The sequence below is a fragment of the Rousettus aegyptiacus genome, unplaced genomic scaffold (genome assembly GCF_014176215.1).
Source record: "Rousettus aegyptiacus isolate mRouAeg1 unplaced genomic scaffold, mRouAeg1.p scaffold_m13_p_16, whole genome shotgun sequence".
NCBI lineage: Eukaryota > Metazoa > Chordata > Mammalia > Chiroptera > Pteropodidae > Rousettus > Rousettus aegyptiacus.
In genome coordinates this window covers 5,254,639-5,277,916 of record NW_023416291.1, presented here as the reverse complement: position 1 = coordinate 5,277,916, position 23,278 = coordinate 5,254,639, and the positions used below count along the sequence as shown (strand labels likewise).

At 35.8% G+C, this 23,278-nt stretch overlaps 1 long non-coding RNA gene across 2 annotated transcripts in view; it reads left to right on the top strand.

The window, feature by feature from the left end:
• Positions 1–23,278, top strand: part of LOC107512505 — a 337,769-nt gene that overhangs the window by 31,781 nt on the left and 282,710 nt on the right. For both annotated transcript variants that reach the window (XR_004954838.1, XR_004954839.1), the window contains exon 2: positions 957–1,042. This is a non-coding gene — a long non-coding RNA (uncharacterized LOC107512505). The remainder of the gene's footprint in view (positions 1–956; positions 1,043–23,278) is intronic.

The following is a 23,278-nucleotide window of genomic DNA, read 5'->3' as shown; positions in this document are numbered from 1 at the left end:
GGGCCAGGGAAAGCTTAGGATTTCTTCCATATTTTTCAGGAAGGATGTGATGAGTTGCAACAACAATCTGGTGACTATTGCAGACTTGTTCAAATAAGTCCTCCTTTATGCCTGCTTCCTTTCAAACTCGAGCGTGCACCTACCTCAGGTTAAATGGCTAATCGGTTTTCTTCTGCCTCCAAGAAGAAACGTCTCTGAGGAGCTTTACAACTTTACTAGTTCAAGAACGTCAACATTTCTCCAAGTTCAGATTGAACCAGAGGCAAAGCAATGGCAGTAGTTGCTCCTTGTAAAAAAAACTTCTTTCTTTGGACTTTAAATCATGGCGTTTTCCTTTCTGCCACTGGTTTTCTCTTTTGTAATAGTGTTTTCTGATTATTTTTCCACTACCCCTTCAGGCATTCCTGCATCTATGGGAATTCAAGGCAAAATCAGAATTATACTTAATTTTATTTCCTTGTATGGTAGAGGAGTGTGCATCCTAAATACTTACTCTCCCTGTGCATTAATAAGAAATATTTGGTGAAATCCTGAGGCATCAAATTTTATTTTACTTTGTTGATTTCATTTCCAGAGATGCAGCTCTAGGGTGCTATTGTGGAAAGAGGGTTTTAGGCTTAATCGGCAGTGAACATAATGTTTAAGGCCATAAACTTTGGAGCCAGGTCACCTAGGTTCCATTCTGGGCTTTACCACATATAGCTATGTAACCTCCCTTTACCTCAGTTTCTTCATCTGTAAATGGGAATTAATAATAGTCTTAACTCATAAAGTTGTGAAGATTAAACGATGTAATGTAGTAATATATGTAAAAATACTTAGACCAGTATCTGGCATAGGGAATCCTTTGTGTCTATTGCTTATTAATATTTATAATAATAAAAGTGTATTGGCATATATGGTAATACATTGTGTTTGTCCTCCCCCCCGCCCCTCTTTACTTCATGCCTTGACAGTTGTCTGCTGGTTATGGACAGCATTTCCTGGGCATCCTTTCCAGCTGTCTTCCATTCGCTGCCAGAGGAGGCACTGAGAGGACTCGGTGAGTAGAAGGAAAGAGGTATGGGTCCTTTTCCTTGCTTCCTTCCTGCAGTAGACGTGCTCCTCTACGAGTCAGCTCCTGGTAGGCAGCCCCTCCTGCAGCTTCAGCTCCTCTGCGCGCCTTCAGCACTGTCTCTTCCTCACGCCCGTTCAGCCACAGGTGTGGTAGCGCCTTCCTGGGGTTAGGTCTCTGGATGTCTCCTCATCCCTTGTCGGTTATCTGTTCTTCTCACACCTTTGTTTTCGGTCTCTTTATTAGCATCTCTCCATCTGAACCATCTGGGGAGAGTTCTGTTTTCAGATGGGGCCTTGATCCATAAAAATTCAAATAACTTGAGATTTGGATTTGATAATTTTTGACTGTCATGATTATGAATCTTTCTTTGTTACTATGTTAGGAAGGTTTCACTAAAAAATTGTGATTATTACTTGTAAACATTTTGCCTCCTCATTGTTACATTAAATTTCTTGAGACAGGAACTTCCGTTTTGAGTATGCATGTGTGTACTTTTTGCATTTTCTAATAGTGCCAGATATGTAGCAGGTGGTAAAAAATAACCCTACAGTAATGAAGGACATTTTTGTTTAGAACAGGGAACATGATGGTTTACTCCAGTGACACATTAAAAGCTTTGCAACTATTGCAGCTTTAGTTTCAATCTCTTTACAATTACTTGTTAGGCTTTAAAGGATTTATTGCTTGTGAGAAGTGCCAAAATAATAGCACTGAGGAAGAAAATCCCATAGTCTCATAACAGACTGTGACTGTCCAAGCTCCCTCTGCCTCCTGCCAGAGAGCCCAGTGGAGCTGATTGAAAGATTAGCTCATTCTCAACTGCAGTTTTGATGTTCTGGGAGACTGGGCAGTTTACCTCCCCTCAGGAAATTCTATGAAGGAACTAGATGAAGTGTTTTCTCTTTCTGAGGAGTCTCTCGTACAGCCCTCCTGCTGTATCCTTGAACAGCCAGCCTTTTTAGGAGGGAACAGTTAATTAATTTTGTGTCTCTATGCGTTTGTCTGCAAAGGAAGATACTTACAAAGTGGGTGACTTGGTCAGCTGCTGAAATGGTTTGGTGATCCGGCTAATTGTGAACAAGATCCTAGATATAACTTGTTAGCATCTAGCATAAAAAGTACATAAATGCAACTTTAGATGTAAATATTTAATCTTCATTGGGACAGAAATGGAGTGTCTCTCTGAGTTGCTTGGGCAAGAAGCTTTTGGAGCCTCTTCTTTCATGAGTGAAGCAAATGGTAACACCACCTTCTTGTAGGTTTATTGTGAGGATTGGAGATATTTTCTTACAAAGCACCTAGAATGTAGTAAGTGCTCAATGAATGATAGAAAGGAGCACTGATAAAAGCCAGATTGGATTTTTCTTTTAAAACCGAAAATAGGAATAATTACTAGGTTTACTTGGCCAATAGTATTTTTGTGTCATAGTCTGCTTATTTGCAAGTAGGCCAAAGGGAGGGAGGGGTTTTAGAAACAAAGGAGAGAATCTCATGAGTTTTACCACGTCAGTGTTAGAGTAGAATTACTGCTTTTTCAATATTTCAGGAAAGCTTTTAGGTTTCTATTAGAGCTTTGACATTTTATCTTATATCTTATTTATATTTTATATCATCTTGAATAGTTTAATAAGAAAGTCTGAAAATATTAGTATTCTAGTATTAACTTATCAGAGATATTTTGATTGAGATAATCGGATGCTACACACTAATTTATGCACAATAAGATTGGACTTTGTTCTTGTCACAGGTAAGATGTAATTACAGAAGACATTCATTGCTTCTTGTCTTATTGTTCCATTTTCATACAAAAGTACCTGCTTGAAATTTTTGTTTATAGGAAAAATCATAATAAGTGTGAGATGGGCATTGTGGAAAGAGGTTATTTAAGAAAACCCATCAGAGACGAGGCGGAGGAGAGACTTCATGATATAGTGGCATAAGTACTGAAACTGAGACTGAGAAGCCGGGATTCTGCCAGTGACTAGTCAGGGTTCTCTGGAGAAACAGAGCCAATAGAACATGTATTGGCGATTATGGACGCGTCAGGGTTCTCTGGAGAAACAGAACCAATAGGACATGTATTGGCGATTATGGAGGCGGAGTCCTACATCTGTTGTCTACAAGCTTGAGATCTAGGGGAGTCAGAGGTGTAGTCTGAAGGGCTGAGAGCTGGAGAGCTGATTGTGTATATTCCAGTCTAGGTCTGAAAGCTCTAGAACCAGGAGAACTGAGGGCAGGAGAAGATCCGTGTCCCAGTTCTAACAGTCAGGCAGAGAGCAAATTCAACATCCTTCTGCCTTTTTGCTCTACTGAAGCCCTCATTTGATTAGATGATAACCCCCCACCCTAGGGTGGACCATCTGCTTTACTCAGTCCGCCAGTTCAAATGCCCATCTCTTCTGGAAGCCCCTCACAGACACACCCAGAAATAATGTTTAACCAGCAGTCTGGACATTCTGTGGCTCAGTCGAGTTGACACATAAAATTAACCATCACAGTTACTTTGGATGAGTCAATTAAATTCTTTGCTTAGATGCCCTTTTCTATAATAAAAGGATATTGCTTCTTGCCATCTTGAAAACTGGATTTCTGATTCATTCTGCATGGCTGGAATATAAATAAAGATTAACAGTTACTTGTTTAATATCAAAAGTACTTGCTCAATGCAGAAAATCTTAAAAAAGCAAGAAAAAACATCACACCTTGCTTCCTTTACTTTTATTACTGCCCTTCAGAGATCATCACTATCAATATTTTGGTGTGTGTTTCTCGGGTTATATTCTGAGCTTAACCATACTTTCACATTTGAATAACTTCTCAGTGGACAATTAGATTAAAAAATCTTAATTTGAGAAAATTGTGGGCATTACATTTTTTCCTCTTAGGTATTAGGCATATTTAGAATAGCAGTGTATTAGAAACAACGATACATTCTTTGATGGCTGACTTTCCAAAAAGTGAATCTAATGTTGGAGTTTATGAACAGTTTGAAGGTTGGCAATCCTCATAGGAAGGAATATTTTTGGGAAGGAGGTTCTTGCAATAAGGCCACAAACCCAACCACAAATGGGAGCTTTTCTTGATAGGGTTTGATTATAGCATGCTCATCAAATGATGGGCAAGCTCCACTAGGTGGTAGCATTGCCATGTAGGTCAACAAAGCAAGCTGCACGAAAGTGGCTGAAGATTTTGTGACTAATTATTAAAGACAGAAGTTTGGACATGAACACCGAACGTGTTGGGGGCTGAACAATATGACTTTGGACTTGTCCTACTTGAGAGCTAGCTGAGGGCTTGTCTGAAGGACCGTCACATCTGTCACATGTAGGCTTTCAGATATATTTACACACCACACACACACAGACACACACACACAGACACACACACACACACACACACACAGACACGCACACACCAGACCTAGGGAATTATGCCATCTGGTAACCAAACTAGAAGAGCAAACTTCCCTCAAGGAGGTAAAAAAATATAACATATAATATGATAATTACATAGTGCACACAAGATGTGTTTTGAACTTTACGGAAATAAACCTCTCAGGCTCAAGTTCTGGTGCCAAATAATAATAATAGCCAGAAGAGAACTATGTCTTGTGGTTTTCTTATAATCCTTTCCAGTTCCTTACACACATCAAATTATACTCAGAAGAGTGGGGACAGCACATACTTTTCAGGGGAAGTTCAGTAAATTGAACTCTTTGGATCAAAACACTAGCAAAATAACATTGAAAAATCACAATATTTAACTTTCTTTCAAAATACACACAAACACTAGGAAAGAATGAAGATATCTTCATTTAAAAATTATTTTAAAAGTTCTGTGTTTGAAATTACACTTAGAGCTTGGTTTTTTCAAACCTCATGGACTTTATTTTCAGACATATCTTTATTATGGGTCACTCAGTACTTTAGTGTCTTCTTTATTCTTCACATATCAACAAACATTTTTTTTTGTCATTTCTTTTCCTATAATGTTTATTTTCCCCTTTGTACTGGAAATAAGATAGGTGAAAAGGGATGACACTTTTTATGATTTCATTTTACCATATTTCTCTCTGACAGAAAGATAACAGTAGAATTCATTTAGCACATAGCTCAAAATGGAATTAAAACATGCAACATATATCCAACTGACATTGTGTTTCGACACCTACAAACTGTAAGTAGGCAGTGTTCAACGTTAGAGAAGGATGTCGTGGACTTCAGGTAGTGGCAGTACTGAATCCAGAATTCTAGACCTGTGTTGAGGAAAAAGTCAGGAATAAAGATGTGTCAAAAACTTGGAGATCACTTTGGAAGCAGCAAAGAGCCTAAATATTGCCCTTTTAGATTAAAGCCAGAGAAGGTGTGGCCAACCATGCCTTCTTGAAATCATCTTTGGATGATAGCAATGGGGTTTTCTAAGAGGGAGTTTCAGTGGCCCCAACTCTCAGTAGTGTGTGTGTGTCTACATATTTGTATATGTATACATGTGTGTATGTATACACACGCACATATGTGTATAAATGTGTAAATGCATATACGTGTGTGTGTGTGTATATATGACTGGGGAGACTTAATCAAGAAGCTAGGATTATTGTAGTAATTTCCTTTAAGTCTTCATTTAAAATTGATTTTAAATGCTATTAGCTTTTTAGGTGAGGGAAGAAGGAAAGGGAGTAGAAGTTTAAATTCAGAGGGTAGACACACACAAAAGTAGTTTTGTCAGAGGATACTAGAGAGTCAATTTTAGATCCCGGTGAAATTTGGAGTAGCTTCTTGATCGTTTCCTTCTTGTACTGTGAACCTTTAAAGTTATAGTCTGGATCTTGCTTTTGTGGAAGTTTGAAAAAATTCCCAATTCTGATTAGTCTAACCAAAGGCATTTGAAACCTACCTGAGATATCATAAAATTGTCTGTGCTTATTACTCTAAACTTTTGGGACAAAATCAAATATAAACAAGTAAACAAAGGCATAAATTATTTCTGGTCATATTTAACTTATTCGATTGTTTGGGTAAGGAAAAAAATTAAGATTGGCAAATATAATTCTCCTCTGCCTTAGTTTAATGAGAGTATCATTTATTCCTTTATCTGTGGATTTTTACATTTTTAAGAAAATGAGAACACCATAATCATGGTGGTCTCTTCTTTAAATTCTGAAGGATGTCTTAGCTGCCAATGGATAAAGTTTCTTAGGGGAGTAGAGATAGGCTTCCACATAGGATTACTTTGCAATAAAGTCAGAAATCTGAAGCACATGAATTAAATGGTTAAGCAGTACTTGCAAGCTGTGATATCAGAGGAAATAACTGCTATTAAGTGAAAGCGGAATAGCAGTGTAGAGGGGAAAAAATTTCCTCATTTTCATCAGCTAATAATCAAAACAATTTGACACTAACCAGAGAGAGCCAAAAAATGTGGAAACAATTATTGAGTTAAATGAAATATCACAAAATTATATGTTACTTTGCATTTTGGGTTTTTAAGGTAAAAACATTTCATGAAGATTCTATTATATTTCGACCAAATAAAAGAGAAAGATTAGGAGTGGGTTTGAAGGTAAAAGTAATGTGATACCTTAAGATACCAGTGGAAAAATGTGTGAGTTATTGTAACATGCACAGTTCTACTTTAAATTACACTGTCGACTACCTTTATTATTAGGTTAGAATAATTAATTTTATGATGGAGTAAAAATAGTTTTACTGACGAGAAAGATTCTTTACAAATCTGGATGGAGGTTTGATCAAATGCATATAGTTGCTTCGTCTTAAACAAAAAAGTGATAGTAATTGTCATTAAATCTCAAGCTCTGTTTTTACTTTTATGAGACTATTACATACCCTAACTGCATTAACACTACAATAACAAAATCATGTTTCCTGCTATTTCAAGAAATCTGAAATGGTGATGAAAGACATTTCCTACCAATGATGTCAATGGTTATTTAATTGCCATTAAGAGGCAATGAAACTCTTTCTTGTCACTTACCAATGATGAAGTGTTCTTGATCAGATTGTTTTAAACAAAATGGCTGCCATTGTACTAGATATTCTTTCTGAAAACTAGGGTTTCATTATCCTAATAATGTTAGCAGAGCAAGCTGCATTATGTTTGGCATTAGCTCCTGAATTATTGCCTCTAAATAGTTTATAATATTAAGAAAAGCCCACTTTTTATTATTTGAGATAAAAATAAATTGTCCATTCCAGATCTCAAATTTGTTATGTTTTGTCAATTTTAACTACTGATATCATTTTTTCTTTTCTCTGAACACAAGACTTATACTTAGGTCACATCTATAGGACATAAAACAAGTTAGACATTTCTAGATTTTTTTTTTTCCTTTGGCTTGAGATGTAAGTAAAGAGATGTGTTATGGTTTTGTCTTTTCTCACATTAATCTCATATTTCCCAATATCTTGTTATCCGCTCTCTTCACTTACCAAAGTGCATCTATATTCTGGGAAAGGTGGAGAGAAATATGGACTATAAAACAAGAAGAAAAATTACACTGTACATTTAGAAGTGGAGAAGCAACATTAACATTGGAATAAGAAAAATTTCCTTATGTCTCAGATGCTAAACAAGGCTATTTAATATTTAAAGTTGAAGGTATTGTGGTTAGTTGCAAAAAAGAAATCACAAATACAGCGAAGGTGGAGTTTACTTTCTCTACCCTTAAATCTAGGGTTGATAATATGACTTACCTTCATTGACAGAACACTGGGAAGTTTGATTTAAGCAGAGGTTTGGGGTATACTTCCATGTTGGAGCTTACCTGAGTTTGCTGTTCATTGGAACCCTGAGACTGCTGTGTAAAGAAACCCTGAATATCTGACTGAAGAATGAAATACCACACTGAGTGGAGGCCAGCTATCCTAGTCCTGGCCTTTCTAGATCAACAAGCTGGCCAACCCTAAGACATGTGAGTGGGCCATCATAGGTTATTCAGTGCCAGCCAAGCTAATATAGGCCAGAAGATTTGCTCAGCCACCCCACAGAATCATAGGAAATAAAAATGTTTGTTACTTCAAACATTTGGAGTAATTCTGTATGCAAGCAAAAGCTACTTGATTTAAATATAAAAAATAGGATATTTATTTTTAGGTTAAAAATGTTGTTCTAAAAATTTTGTTTGGTGCTTTTAAATTTATTTTTGAAAAAGTTACTTCATTGGAAAACTTAGTTTTAAGAACTCACTATAGGTTGCGTAGATCGTTCTATAAAAACTCAATGACTTGAGTCATTCTAGTTGAAAACTATACATTTTTCTTAAATTAGTTGGTGCTTTAGTTAGCATTGTAAGAATTCGTTGCAATAATCTGTCAAGATATCATCACGTTTTCTATTAGTTTTTTCATTTCATTTTTGCCATTATGTTTTTATGCCATTTTTTAAACGTACACTTGAGAACTTTTGGGAACCAAACACATTAGCTACTGCTAATTTAATGTGACACATAGTAGATGTAAATAACATTAGCACTACCATATTTTTCATATCCCCATTGGAATTTGTACAAAACCCCTAATACTATCCAAGGAAAACTTTTGCTGTATTTACTGTCAATAAGAATTATATCTCAGGTGTGTGTCTGGAGTACATCTTCCTTTCATCTACTGGGGAATATCTAGATGACAAAAATTCATTTATATTTGAATATGTGCTCCTTTTTTTTTTTTTTTTTTTTTTTTTTTTTACAATAGATTGACATAAATTGTTGACTGAATGTGAGACTTGTAAAATTCAAGAAATTATGGCATTTAGAAATTTTGAGTGTTCATCTTATCCTAGGGCGTTTTTGCCTATTGTTGCAAATTTGTCTAGAGATTTTGATCAAGTATGTGAACTGGGTTCATTTTGAATAGGTTGATTTGAAGCTCAAATTTTAGGGATGGCCAGAATGATGTTTTTTTCTGGTCCAAGATATTCAGAGTTGCAATCTGTTCTTTTGGATACAAGTTTTACCAGATGATCCAGATCATTGTAACCAACTTGCTCTGTAGCGCTTCTTGTTAAAGAACACATTCTAATTTTGCCATCTAAAATCTGGAAGTTACCATTTAGTAATCAAATTTGTAACAATTTTGCATTTAAAGACTAAGTATAATTCATGCTAAAAGTCAGTATTTTGGGGAAAATTACATGGAATGAGTTGAGAATTCTTCCTCAGGAATGAGAAATAAGAAAACATAAAATTTCATATGTCTAAAATATGGCTCCAGGTTTTATTGATAGTAATTTCATATTAAATCCCTTGGCTATATATCAAGGCAACTTAGAAGACCAAACAGCCATACTTATGAGTAGAATGGACTCTCTGTATAGAGGAAGCAGGTCCAGTTAGATCTGGTTTCATGCTAAATGCATTGTTTTTCTGTTTTATAACATGTTTTTTGTTAATTTTGTATAAGGCAAGGTGATATTTGCTCTATAGTTGATATAGATTAATTCCGTTGCCTTTTTGGTGAAAAGAAAGAAATTTTAAAAGTTTGTTTTTTGGTGGAGGAAGTGATTACCTGTGGTCATTCTTTGAATACAAATGGATAAGAATGAATCATTGACCAATGAGTGCATCATGCAAATAATCTAGTGCGGATATAACCGATTCCAGAGAATCATGCTTTGGAAAAGTGGAATTTAGAGCTAGGTAATTTGGACTTAATCGCTGATTTGTTGAGTAGTCTTCAACAAATCACATAATGTGTTATGACATGCTTTGAAACCCTTAGATAAAAGTCCCTGTGTTTAAAACAGAGTATCAGACGAGACTCTTATCTTATACAATACTCAGGGGAAATTTTGGGAGTATTACAGAGAATAAGAATTTGGCACAATAGTATTATTATGGATTTGGAAACTAAGTGAGCATGTTCAATAGATATAGTTCTTAACATTGCAATAGCTCTATATGATGGAATAATATTCATTTTTGCACAGATTTCTTTGAGTGCTGGAGAAAATAGGTGCCAGAGAGGAACGAGCAAGGCTTAGCAGTCTGATAATTAAAATACAGACGTATCATTTATGAGGTGATTTATCAACTGGTATCCCCAACGAGAGCTTCAGATATTAAAAAAAAATAATGAAACTATCATTTAAAATGTCTCCTTTCATGGACATCCTGCTTTGGCTATGTTTGATTCTGGGATAAGTGCCAGGGGATGATACTGAGGTGGCACTGGTCTTCACGATGCCACACACCTCCTGCCTGGTGTCAGATGCAGAGGCGCTTGAGAGTTTCATGTAGCCTTTTGCAAAAAAGGGTCATTTTTGAGAGGTGTAAAATCTGTTTTTGTCTATTTTAAATCATTTGTCTCTTAGAGTCTAAAACCAAGGTGTGATGTTAGGATGGTATTAGGTAGATATTAGATTGGACATTCAGATAGGGCTGTGATCAGAAATGAGTATATCATGATTTCGATGCCCAGGCCTGACACTAAACAGCTCGTGGAATTAGCCCGGTTGTTTTTCTGGAAGCCAGGATACAATTTCATTCCATTTATGTGGAAGAAGCTTAGTGAAGGAAGCTGAAAATGTTTCCAGGTTGGGTCATGCCACAAATCTTTACAGTGTGCCTGCTCTGTACTGGACACTGTGTCTGGTGTTGGGGACATGGTGGTTCAGTAGACAGATGATTATTGATACCGCTATGACAGTACACAGCCAGTTGCCCTTCTGAGTAAGTGTTGTTGTTTTCAATGAATGCGTTGCATGTGAAATATAAACATTCTACACATTGTGCTTCATTCTAAAACACTTTACTTCAGCAAATATTGCAGTTAGAGGTGGCCACAAAAAACCTTCTGAGATCAACTTATGTCATTCATTCAGTAAGTTTTCATTCAATTATTTTGAGCCCATTTTAAGTGCTAGGCAATGTCTGTCATGACTAGCCGTGGAAGGGAAGTACTGCATTCATCTTCTCTAGTGTTCTTATGATGTCAGGCTAGTAATGGTAAAGAGTGTGGGAGGAGACTGCATGCAGTATAAATACCTGGGGGTAAAGCTCACCGGGGCTGGCTAGTACACCCTTCTTCAGAGATGATTAGCATCTCTGATTTGACATTAGTCCCTGGAGCGTTAACTTACTTGGGCCTTGGCAACAACTGATAATGTAGGTCTTTGAATGTCATATGTTATGCAAGTTTCTGTTACTGTTACTCTTCCTTGAGCCATGTGGTGCAACAATAAGATGTTAGCAAAACACTGGATACAGATGCCTCTAATTCAATGCCACTGATGAGTTAATCCTAGTTGTCATTGACAGTAAATAAGTTTCAGACAACATCACAGAAAAAAATGTATTCACTATTAAACATGGGGATTACAAAATAAATAGGGCTCCAAGTGTGAATCTCTTTCCCTGAAGGCTTAGAAATTAGTCATTTGTGTAGACCAGACCTTACTATTTGCAGCGCTAATGTGAGTTTCAAATATATGTGTGGACCATTTAATACTCAATAAATAAGCATCTTTGAGATCCTATTTCAGAAAAGTGATGGAGTCTGTAGGTATTTGGGACTTGAATCCTGAAACCTTTCTTTTGCTGAGTAGGGAAAGTAGATGTTGGTGATTAAAAAGTGATGCTAATTATATTTACTAAATAATAGGATTTGCTAATACCAGTTCCAGTTCTGTGGAATGTCATTTAGAAAGTACCTTTGACTCTTAATTCCAATTAGCCCCCAAAGCTACCGCCATTAGCATATTATCTAAATGCAATGTGCTTGTTATATGAACTCCACTTTGAAATTCTGGATTCAGTCTTTTAAACCCCTTGTATATAAGGATATTAGGGCTGCCACTATTCCAGTTGAATCACGTGCCTGTCTGTATTAGCTCCAAGTCAATGTAACTCAGACTTTGTAGCTTGTTGACTTTCAGCATTTATATTTCTCCATATAGGATCTGGCTCCCTTTTCCCAATTTGTCATTACATCACCGAATCGTGATTATAGTACATTTTCTGTCTGTCTTGCTTTTAACACAAGTCAGTTATTTGCCTTCCTATTTAAAACAAGACATCCTGCTTTACAGCCACCATTGATATGATGATAGAGTCCGCAATTTCAGTATCAAGCTTGTTAGAGTCTAATGCAGTTATTACAGTATTTTCATAGTTTGTCATTTGGTGAAAGTAGAGCTGCATTCATGTACAAGGTCAAGATGCACTTGGCCAGGAGAAATACATTTTATGTGCTTTATTTCATGTATTCGTGTATACATATTGCACACAGAGACATGGTTCACAGTTCCCTGTCACAGGAAATGTCATGCAACATATTAATCATAAACATCCTAAAAATTGGATCTGATCTCTTTCATATCCTATTTACTATTGCAATGGAAATATTTCCTAGTAAAAGTATTCAAGTCTGCCAAACCAATGTAGTGATCTCCAGTATAGCATACTGCTTTCCAAGTACTCTAGTATTTTATGATACTAATATCATGTCGCCAAACTTGGCCACCAAGCTTGCTCCAAAATGTTGAACTCCTAGCAAAAATGCTTTTACAATAACTCTCATTCCCTTGCCCAGACTAACTCTGAAATCTATGAAAGCATCCAAATTCATTATTAATTTTTGTTGTTTCTCATTGAGGCTCTAATTTAGAACTATCCATTTGAAAACTCGTCATCTTTTTAGTCTCTTTTGATTCGTTATCTTTTGTTTATTTTGTTCTATGCAAATTATTTTGAGGCATGGGGCAAGACAAATTAAGGTTTCATATTTACAGTCTTTTTTTTTTTTATGACTGTTTTTATTTTCTTAGAGTAGAGAGTCAGTGTTTATGGGGATGGTGTGTTTTTGTTTTACTGGGTGGATTTTTTGGTTATGCATGTGTAAGACATTGATTTGTGGTGCTGATGCCCATTATTCCTCCTATGTTTTTAATGCTCTGAATCCTAATTTAAATATAATTTTCTCCAGAGTATTATGAATATAGTTATGAGTCAAAGCAGCCAAAAACACACAAAATCCCTGGGAACAAAACAGTGGTGTTTGTAGGCAGGACATGTTTGAATTTCTAAGTGTCTTGGGAACTGAGGTGAAAGAAAAAGAATGGAGGGAGGGGAAATAAAGAGTTAAACTTTTGTTAGAATTCAAGTTTTATCATTTTGCTTCACTAATAGGGTTTATTGTAAATATGGACAGAAGTATGGATTAGAATGTGCTATTCGCTCACTCAAAAAGTAGAGGTGCTACTTCACCTCTACCACCTCTACGTCTGACCGTGAGTATCATTCCATCTAATCTTAGAGAAACTATACTCTTGGGAAAAACTATCAAACACTTGTTTTGGTCTCAGACCTCTTTGGGGTATTGCAGTGTCTCCATGAGAATGCATATTTGCTACATTTACTTGGAATTACTCACTGGAATAGTTCAAGGACAAGAAGTTTCATGAAGAAAGGAGAGACACAGAGTGTTGACTGACCCAGGTAGGATGTCTTTAGCTGAGGACTGCCCGAGGCGCTGATAGTTATCAAAGCTAAGGGACATAGAGAACAATGATAGACTGCCTTATTCATGGTTTTGTCTCAGGCCAATTATTCATTAATTTTTATTCCTTGATATATCTTGTACAGGACTGGTCCAATAGTCTCATGTCAGACAGTGCGGCACTGGATTTTCCAGACGTCCTTTTTGAAAAAGTAGAAATACATTGCAAACACCTATAAAATTTTCAGTTTTAAAGTTATCATTCACTAAATGATTTAAATCTTCTCTGTAATTAACTATATTTTTGGTGTTTACCTATTCCTGTGATATTTACTACTTACCGAGTGAAATTTTCTCCTATTTATCTTTAAAGTACTTATTTCTGTGCCAAAGGAGAATTTCTTGGTTTTAGTGTTCAGTATGATGGATCTACATTTGACCTCATTATAGTTGTTTGCAATATTAACAATTTTATAGAGTATTATTATGCTCATTGATATGCGAGCAACAGAGAAAACATGGAATCCCTCCGTTTAAGAGGCCACTATTACAATTAGGGAGAAAACATCTGGGAATAAGATGCTAGCAAGGCATTGTATTCTGAGAAGTGAGTGGTACAGAGAATTACCATTAATGAATTCAGAAAGGGGGAAATCCTGGTGGATTAGGTAGGAAAGGGAGGAGTCATGTGAAAGTCAGGCCTGGATTTACCTAAAAAGAGCCTCTGACAGTGTCAGAAGTAAAGACTTTCATCTCTGCACAGTATAATTTTTCTCTCAAGATGCAGTTATAGCCCTTTCTTTTGCCTAGATAACTTTCTTCATCCTGAGAGCACATTTCACTCATATCTCTTCTGATTTTTCTCTCTCCTAACTGGAATTCAGTTTTCAGGTCTTTTATCAACCTCTTCGTCTCTTTGGTCATTTCAGTTTCTGTTAGTTAGACTTCCCCTGTTGGTGTTTCTTGAAGTGTAGTGTAAACAGAGGTGCGCGGTAAGTATTACGTAAGTTTTTGTACAGGAGAGCATAATGTGTTCTTCTTAATTTCAAATGCTCCTCCTTGTTTATATCCTGAACTTTGATAACCATCTCCCCCACCCCTTTTATAAATAAAGTGAAATGTTGGGTTTGCTCTCAGGTTCTTTGCTAGGACTCAAATTTTTACCTTTGAGTGTGCTATCTTTTAAATGTAGTTTAGAATTGGCTTCTTAGTTTTCTAAGTTTCAATGCATCTCAGTATTACTTGAAATTTTAGAGATTCCTTTGTGCAAACTCCTTTGAGATTATTTATAAAATAAGACCAATTCCAGGATTTAGTCTTGCACACCCTATTGTTTACGCTTTTTCCTGTCCAAAGAAATACTCATGTCTTTAGCCAAAGGAAGAAAGGTGACCATTTATCTTCTTGTTAACTTGTCTTTAAGCTAGTTCCCTATTCATGACATATTAGTCATCCTCACCACCGTTCACTCAAAATGTACCTTTTGGTGCAGAACTTGGTCAAAGGCATTTTGAAAATCAACATTCATCATAGCACATTGTGTCTAATAGTAAAGATTTTAAAATTTTCTATTATTTTTTATTTCTATTTTTATTGTTCTTTTTAAAATTTAATTTATTGGGATGATGTCAATTAATTAAATTTTATAGGTTTCAAGTGTACAATTCGATAATACATCATCTGTATATTGCATTGTATGTTTACCATCAGAAGTCAAATTTTCTGTCACCATATTTGACCCCTTTACCCTTATCTACCCACCCACCTCTCCCCTTTTTCCTCTGGTAACCACTAAACCGTTATCTGCATCTATGAGTTTTTGTCTGTCTTGTTTGTTTGTTGCTTCCTTTTTTATAACCCATATATGAATGGAATACGGTTCTCAACTTTTTCTGCCTGACTTATTTCACTTAGGATGATTATCTCAAGATCCATCCATGTTGTGCAAATGGCAGTATTTCAACTTTTCTTGTGACTGAGTAATGTTCCATCATATGTATGTGCACCAGTCTTCTTCCTAACAGTAAAGTTATGGTAAATATGAATAGTACTTAAGCCTGACTGGAGAAGTATCTTTCAGAAATTCTCAAACTAAAGAGTTTCTTTCATTAGGATAAAAGCTGGATAATTCCAAATAAGTGAATGTTCTATCCAGACAGTCTATTAAAGTTGACTGATCAAGGCAACTCCCTACTATGCTTGCGGTTGGGATAGAAAATAGAAGAAAGGAATGCTGAAAAGATAAAATATCAGCTGGGAAAAGTAGAAAGCTCTCAGAAATTGATGGAGAAGAGATAGATGGGTGTTACACACATATACATTTGTGGTAAAAGAGAAGCAAAATTTATAAATATGTAGTATTTATATATTTTAAAATACATATTTATCTTTATTCCTGTTGATTATGTGGCCTATTAATTTTGAGGCCTAAACTGTGGGTCAGTTTTTTAAAGGGATTAGAATGACAGTTTAAAATTCAAGTCACAACATGGACATATTCTAAATGAACACCTTTGGCATTCCCTATGCAGTACAGCCAGTAAGAACGTGAGGACTAAATAGGGGAGCTGAACAATGGAGAGTGGGGTGCCGCCAGGCATGCTGAGGGACCCTGTCTGTAACTCTTGCCTCTCCTGTGCTTCACCTCACGCTCATTTCGCAGCATTGGTGGCTCTGTTGTCATCACTCCTTTAAAAATGCTCTTGCTGTGCTTAACAACAGTGCTCTCTCTGTGACATGTGTTGATCCAGTTCACTTCGACCTGAGAGTATATAGATGTGGAGGTAGGAAAATGTTAAAGGGACAGTCACAAATCAGTATTTCTGCCCACTCTTGTGGAATTCAAGAACATTTGAAATTCCTGAAGACCATCCTGGGAGCAGTGCTTCCTGTGTACTCTGCTGGACAATTCTGGACCGCTTGGGGTAGCTGCCATTTTCCTCCTTTTCTGTTATATCTCAGAAACAGGGAGGTATGTCACAGATGCCGGAGGAGGACTCAGCCATCCTTGCTGCCTGCCAGAAGAGGCCACTCCTTTAGCCTGCTAATGTTTCTCCATGTCCAATGTGATTGGCCCTGTGGTAACTCGATGCTGGGAACTGTTGCCAAAACAGTATTGTGGTTTTTGCCCCTGTGTAAGTTGCTCACTTATGTGTTATTTACACTTTCAAATATTTGTGGAAATTATCATGAAACTGGGCATGGATCTTTAGGGACTGAATCTGAGAACAATCCTGAATCACTATTAAAACAAATATAATAGATTTATTGAGGTATAATTTACGTATTACACATTTCATCCATTCAGAATGTACCAGTTGGTGGTTTTTAGTATATTCACGGAGTTTGTACAACCATCCCCCAAATCAGTTTTAGATGATTTCAGCATCCTAGAATGAAACCCTGTACCTGTTAGCCATCACTTCCTATTTCTCCTCAACTCACAGCTGTAGGCAACCACGGATTACTTTTTATCTCTCTAGATTTGCCTGTTCTGGACATTTCATTTAAATGGAATTATACAATATGTGTTCTGTTGTGCCTGGCTTTTTTTCATTTAGGATAATGTTTTCAAGGTCCATCTGTGTTGTAATGTGTATGAGTACTTCATTCCTTTTCGTAGCCGCATAACATTCCATCGTGTGACTATTCCATATTTCATTCATCTAGTACATAAGCTGATGAACACTTTTCTTGTTTTCATTTTTTGGTTATTATGAATCATGCTGTTATAGACATTTGTACGTGTTTTTCTGTGGACATATGTTTTAAATCTCCTTGATAGTATAGCTAGAAATGGAATTGCTATGTCATAATGGTAGCTCTGTGTTTAACATTTGGAAGAAGTGCCTGATGGTTTTACAAAGTGGCTGCATGACTTAACATTCCCACTAGGAATGCGTGAAGGTTCCACTTTCTCCACATCCTTGTTAACACTTGTCTTTTTTTTATAGCCATCTGAGTGCATATGAAGTGGTATTATATTGCGGTTTTGATTCATTGCTGGCTAATGATGATGAGCATCTTTTCATGTATTTGTTACCCATCCGTGTGTGTGTGTGTGTGTGTGTGAATGAGAAATATCTACTCAGAACCTTTGCCCATTTCTTAGCTGAGTTATTTATCTTTTAATTATTGAGTTGTAAGAGTTCTTTGTATATTCTAAATACAAGTCTCTTATTGGACATATGGTTTACAAATATTTTCTCCTGTGGGTTGCCTTTTTATTTTCTTGATGGAATCTTTCGAAGCACAAAAGTTTTTAATTTTTTATGAAGTTCAACATTACACACACACACACACACACACACACACACACACAGCGAGAGAGAGAGAGAGAGAGAGAGAGAGAGAGAGAGAGAGAGAGAGAGAGTTGTTGTTGTTGTTTGTGCTTTTGGTGTTCTACCCAAGAAGGCTTTACCTAATCCAAGGTCACAGAGATTTACTTCTATATTTTCTTCTAAGAGCCTAACAACTTAGTTCTTATATTTAGATCTGTGATACATTTTGAGTTAATTTTTGTGTATGGTGTGAAGAAGAAGTTTGAAATCCTAGAGTAATTGTAGTCGCTTCTCTGTGTCGCCTCCTGGTCACCAAGTTCTGTTGACTCTGCTCTGGGACTCTAATATCTGTTGCCTACAGTCCGGCTTCTGCCTTTGTTATATCATGATCATTTTCCTTTTGGTCTTGCATTGGCCTACCTAACGTTCCTGCTCCTAGTTTATGTTTTTCAACCTTTTCTTCATGATAGGTCCAGAGTTATTTTTCTTAACATAAATCTTATCCTTTCCTACAAACACTCTAAATGCTCATAGCTTCTTATTGCAGAGAAGATGAACTTCAAAACTTTTTTTGCAAATTGTACAAAGCCCTATACAGGCCTCGTCTTACCTTTTCCAGTCTGTTCTGGCCACTTCTCTCCCTAACCTGTCGCCTCTAGCTGTAATAAGCTATGACTGTTAGCGGAATAGATTCTTCTCTTTTGTGCCTCCATTTTTTGCACATACCACTCTTGTCATCTAAATTGTTTTGATTCTTAAAAGATGAAGCACCAGTTTTGCTAATGCTTTCACTAGCTTTCTCAGTTAATCACTTGCCATTTTTGTGCATTTTCTCCGAGTACTTACTAATGATTTAGGAGTTACCCATAAAATAGTAATTTTGGTCATTTCTAAAGGATGGGGCATATATCAATTTTGAAACAATATCTCTTGCTTAAAGTATATGAACAATAATTCATTTATTAAATGAATACTGAATCCTATGTCAGGTTTTCCTACAATTTAGTTGATGAAATAACTATTAGTTTTATGACACATTTTATAGAAGCTTACTGAAAATACAAATTCAAGGGAATGATAATTTAACAGAAAGAATTTTACCCAAAGAAATGATGTTCTAGTGGAATTTTCTTTCCCTTAATGTGGAGTTTTGACTTTTCCTTTTTTTCAATGAGCTGAAATCTACAGAATTTAAAATAAGACACAAACTAACCAAAGAAAATTCTTTTAAATCTATGTAAAAATTTACTCAAGTTTTCAGAAGCCCAACATTGGCTAAAATTCTACCTCAGACATGATATCTGAGTAGTTTCACAACTTTTCCCTTTGTGCTGTTTAAGTATCCCATAAAGTGGTTCTTTACTTTTCTTTCTTGATTTAGCACTGACCTTAATTTCTGAATGAGTCACCTACAGTCTTATGTGTCTGAAACTGAGTGGGGCTTGTGAGTCCTCTTGTTCACATTTGTCATTGAATTGGAAGTAGACCGTGAAGATGGGACATAGTACTGACAATAGTAACTAACTTACCTCTCATGGCAAAACATGGCGGAAAATAATTGAATTTATACTAAATGTACCCAAATTTTATTCTAAGATGCTAATTTCCATACTTTAATTAACTAAGTATATTTTCTTTTCCAGTATTCGAGTTCAGTGCATTTTGTGTATATGGAGAAATAATGATATGATAATTTTATTGCTTGTTTTATGGAATTTTTGGCAAATCCCAGGCTCTTAATGGGTAATAACGCTTTCTTGAGAAAGAAGATCATTATTTAGCATCCAGAGTGTTTTGAGAGTAGTTTTGTTGGGTTAATTTTCTCTTTTGTGTTGCGTGAAATTTGACTATTGGCCCTGAGTGTAGAAGAAAATAAGACAAACTTGACTTTTAATTTGGCATGTATTAACTATAAATTATACTGTGTGTCTAACTTCTGCCAGGCATTATGGTAGGAGTGAGGAAGAGTATATGACTTTAAATAATTCATATACCGGAGAGTAGGGAGAACATTAGGCAAATGAATTATAGCATAAAGTGGTAAATGCTATAAAGTTATTTTAAAAAAGAGCTTACAGGGAGGTTAATAGAACCTTAGATTAAGAAGCCTCTATAGAAAGGTATCTTTGGGCTGGATCTTAAAGGATGAATTGGAGTTTGTCAGGGTGAGAAAGAATATTATTTCATGAAGAGGGAACACCATGCTCATAGCTTGGATTTTTCAAGGGTGATGTTTTTATGAAATCGATTGCTGTGAAAGAGGCTGAAAAATTTTAATTGCTACAATGACTCCTTGTTTGTTGGAGCAAATCTAAGTACTTCAACAAGGCATTTGAGAATATTCTATTTAATGTCTGCAGCAAATGTATGAGTGATATGGATTCTGCCTGCTTCCTACTGTCCCTTAGCTTTAATGACATGGTCTTCTTAAAGTATTCTGCATGTGCTTGAAGACTTTCTTGACAAAGCTAACCCTATTTCTGACTCTTCCCTTATTTTGGACTCTGCCCCATCATAGTTTTCTAATTGTTTAAGATATGTGCACTTTACAGTATGAAATTCTGTGGAGCAGACACTATGTACCTTGTATTCCTATCATTTATAGCGCTCAGCAAAGAGCCATTAACCGTGGGAAATGTATAAATTCTTGAGAACTGCTATTGTAGCACTAAATACATTTTTATAGATTTAAACTATATTATTTTTTATTGAGTTTGATTTTCAAGGGCATTTGTGTTTTGTGAATACACATATAGCAAGAGACATGATGCCTATGTTTGAGACCTGTCTCTGCTGCTCACTTATTGTATGATATAAACAATTACATGTCATGGAATGGACTAGGCTAAGTGATGTGCAGAATTTCTTCTAGTTCAAAAAATTCTGCTGAAATAGGAGAAGGACTGTGGAAGAGTTTTATAAAGATATGTATTTACATTCTCTACTCCCTAACTCCCATACCTCCCAGGGGTGATGATTCCCACATTCACTTTTGTGATGAATTTTCCAATACTTGTAATCTCAAAAAGTGCTATAAAATTCTCAAATAAAAATTATAATTCATTTAGATCTTTTGAAAAAATTTCCCCATGGTACCCTGTGTGTGTGTGTGTGTGTGTGTGTGTGTGTGTGTGTGTGTGTAAAATCCAGGAAAAATGATCAAATAGACAGTTATAAGAAGAGCTGGAAAATTAGCATTCTAGGTATTGGAAAGCAAAGCAAGATACATTTGGCCAGTGCCAGTTTTGTTTTGATTCTGGTTATCTATTTTTGTGTAACAACCCACCTTGAACTTAGGTACTTAGAAAAGAACAACTATTCTTTATCCTTCAAATTTGCAGGGCCCACTGAAGAAGGCTCATGTGTTTGCTCCTCAAAGTGTCAGCTGGGGTGACTTGATAGGGAGCTGGAGGATCACTTCCAAGATGATTCACTCACATGGCTTTGACTCAAGTTGGCAGGAGCTCAGCTGGGGCTGAAATCCAGGCACCTTGGTTCCTTTCCATGTGGGCCTCTCTGCCGGGTACTTGAACTTCCTTACAGAATGGTGGCTGAGTTCCAAGATAGAATGTCCCAAGAGTCAGGAAGTGGAAGCTGCCAATTTTTTTTAAAGCCCTAGTGTGAAAGCTGGAAACTGGCATTGCATTACTTCTGATGCATTCTCTCGGTCCATCAGTCAGATTTGAGCGGGGGAGACATTGACCTCACCTCTGGGTGGAAGACTATCAAGTAATTTGAAGGAATGTCTTTAAACTGTCATGTTTATTTATTGAAAATAGTCTTATTGTTTTTATTCTGATACTTTCATTGTAAAACAAGTCAAATAATACAGAAAAAATTCAGGCTAATTTGATATTAAATTTTGGAAAACTTTAGATCTGCTTTAGTAGCATTGTCCTGTGTCTAGTCATCTGTGAAGTCATGTCTACCTTAATGAAACCTTGACTTAGCTAACCACACATTTGTGTTTCATAAACAAAATATTTACATTTTAGATTTAGTACGTTAATTCTTTGTGCTCCCATTTAAAGCTTTTGTTTATTTCGTTTTGGGCTTGAAAATGTGTGTGTGTGTATGTGTGTGTGTGTATGAGAGACAGAGACACACACACACAGATAGACAGACATTCATCTTTATGACATACTTTCACTCTTTCATTTTCAATTTTTCATGACCTTTCACTATCTTTAAGTAATTCCTCTTTTCTTTCAGGCTTATAACAGGTACTCCAGAGGAATAGCAGGAATCCCTTTTTAGGGAATGTGGTGAAAGCTCAGAGTATAGCATTTCTATTTTAGAATTCAGAATCTTAATATTGAAAAAGCACTTTAAAACTCATATAGCTCAGGTATTCATTAACCAATTTCTATAACATTTCTGCTACGCAATTATCTAGTCTACACCAGAGTAACTCCATCTGTAGAAGATTTACTAGTCTCATGTGCTAGCCAGTTTCATCTTCAAACATTTTGTAATCTTTCCACATTTTGTAATCTTTTCTTCTAATTGAGCTAAATTTTCATCCCTGTAACTTCTTAACTTACCCAAAATTCTAAACCAGGTTATTCAGAATTGAGAATATTTCTCATGGCTTTTTCTTGCTCTGCCATTTTTTTTTCTTTTTTTTACTCCAAACTAAATAGTCGTATTTTCTTCAACTGATCCTCTTGGCATAATTTCAATGGCTTTCCACATACCATTTACCTCTGAATATATTTTGGTTTGTTGAAATTCTTAAATACTAGTTAATATGTAAGAAGATCATCACACTATTGTTAAATTCAAAATAGTGTTTAAGAACTGAACACACATTCCAGAAGTGGTCTGACAGGGAGCCCTTTCATTACGTTTTTGCTATTTATTTTCAATTTAGCACAGGTTGCGAGGAACCTGCTTGGATTTCTAATAGCTTTAGCAAGATGTGTGCTTAGTCTGGTCCTTATTTTTAGTCTTCCTCAAGACTGCCTGAGTTGTCATTTATTCCAAATATTATATATAGATACCAAATTATTTTTTCTTGTAGTCTACCCAAAATTTATCAATCTGGAAGGGTATTGAAGTATTTAGTAGGCTAAATGACTTTCCAACTTTGTCATTCTTTTTTTTATCAAGTTCTTTGAAAATAATTGTTTTAAGACATACAAACAGTATAACAGACATATTAAAAAAACTTAAAGATAAATTAGCGAAGGATTTTTTATTAAACATATATTTTATATATTTTCAAATGACTAGGTAACAAATAAAAATACCGCTTAAAGACAAAGGAAAGGAATGGTACCTGTATGTTGGTTTCTGTGTTTAATTATGTAAATAATTGTTAAATGACTGGTTAGTCTCATGCTGGAATATTGAATATTGAATCTTAATTTTTTTCATGTAAGAGAGGATGTAAAATATTCATGCATTTGGGCTGCCTTTAACTCCTCAGGTCAATTAATGTATCATCGTTTAAGTTAATGGGTTAAATTCTCTAAGTTGGTTGTTGG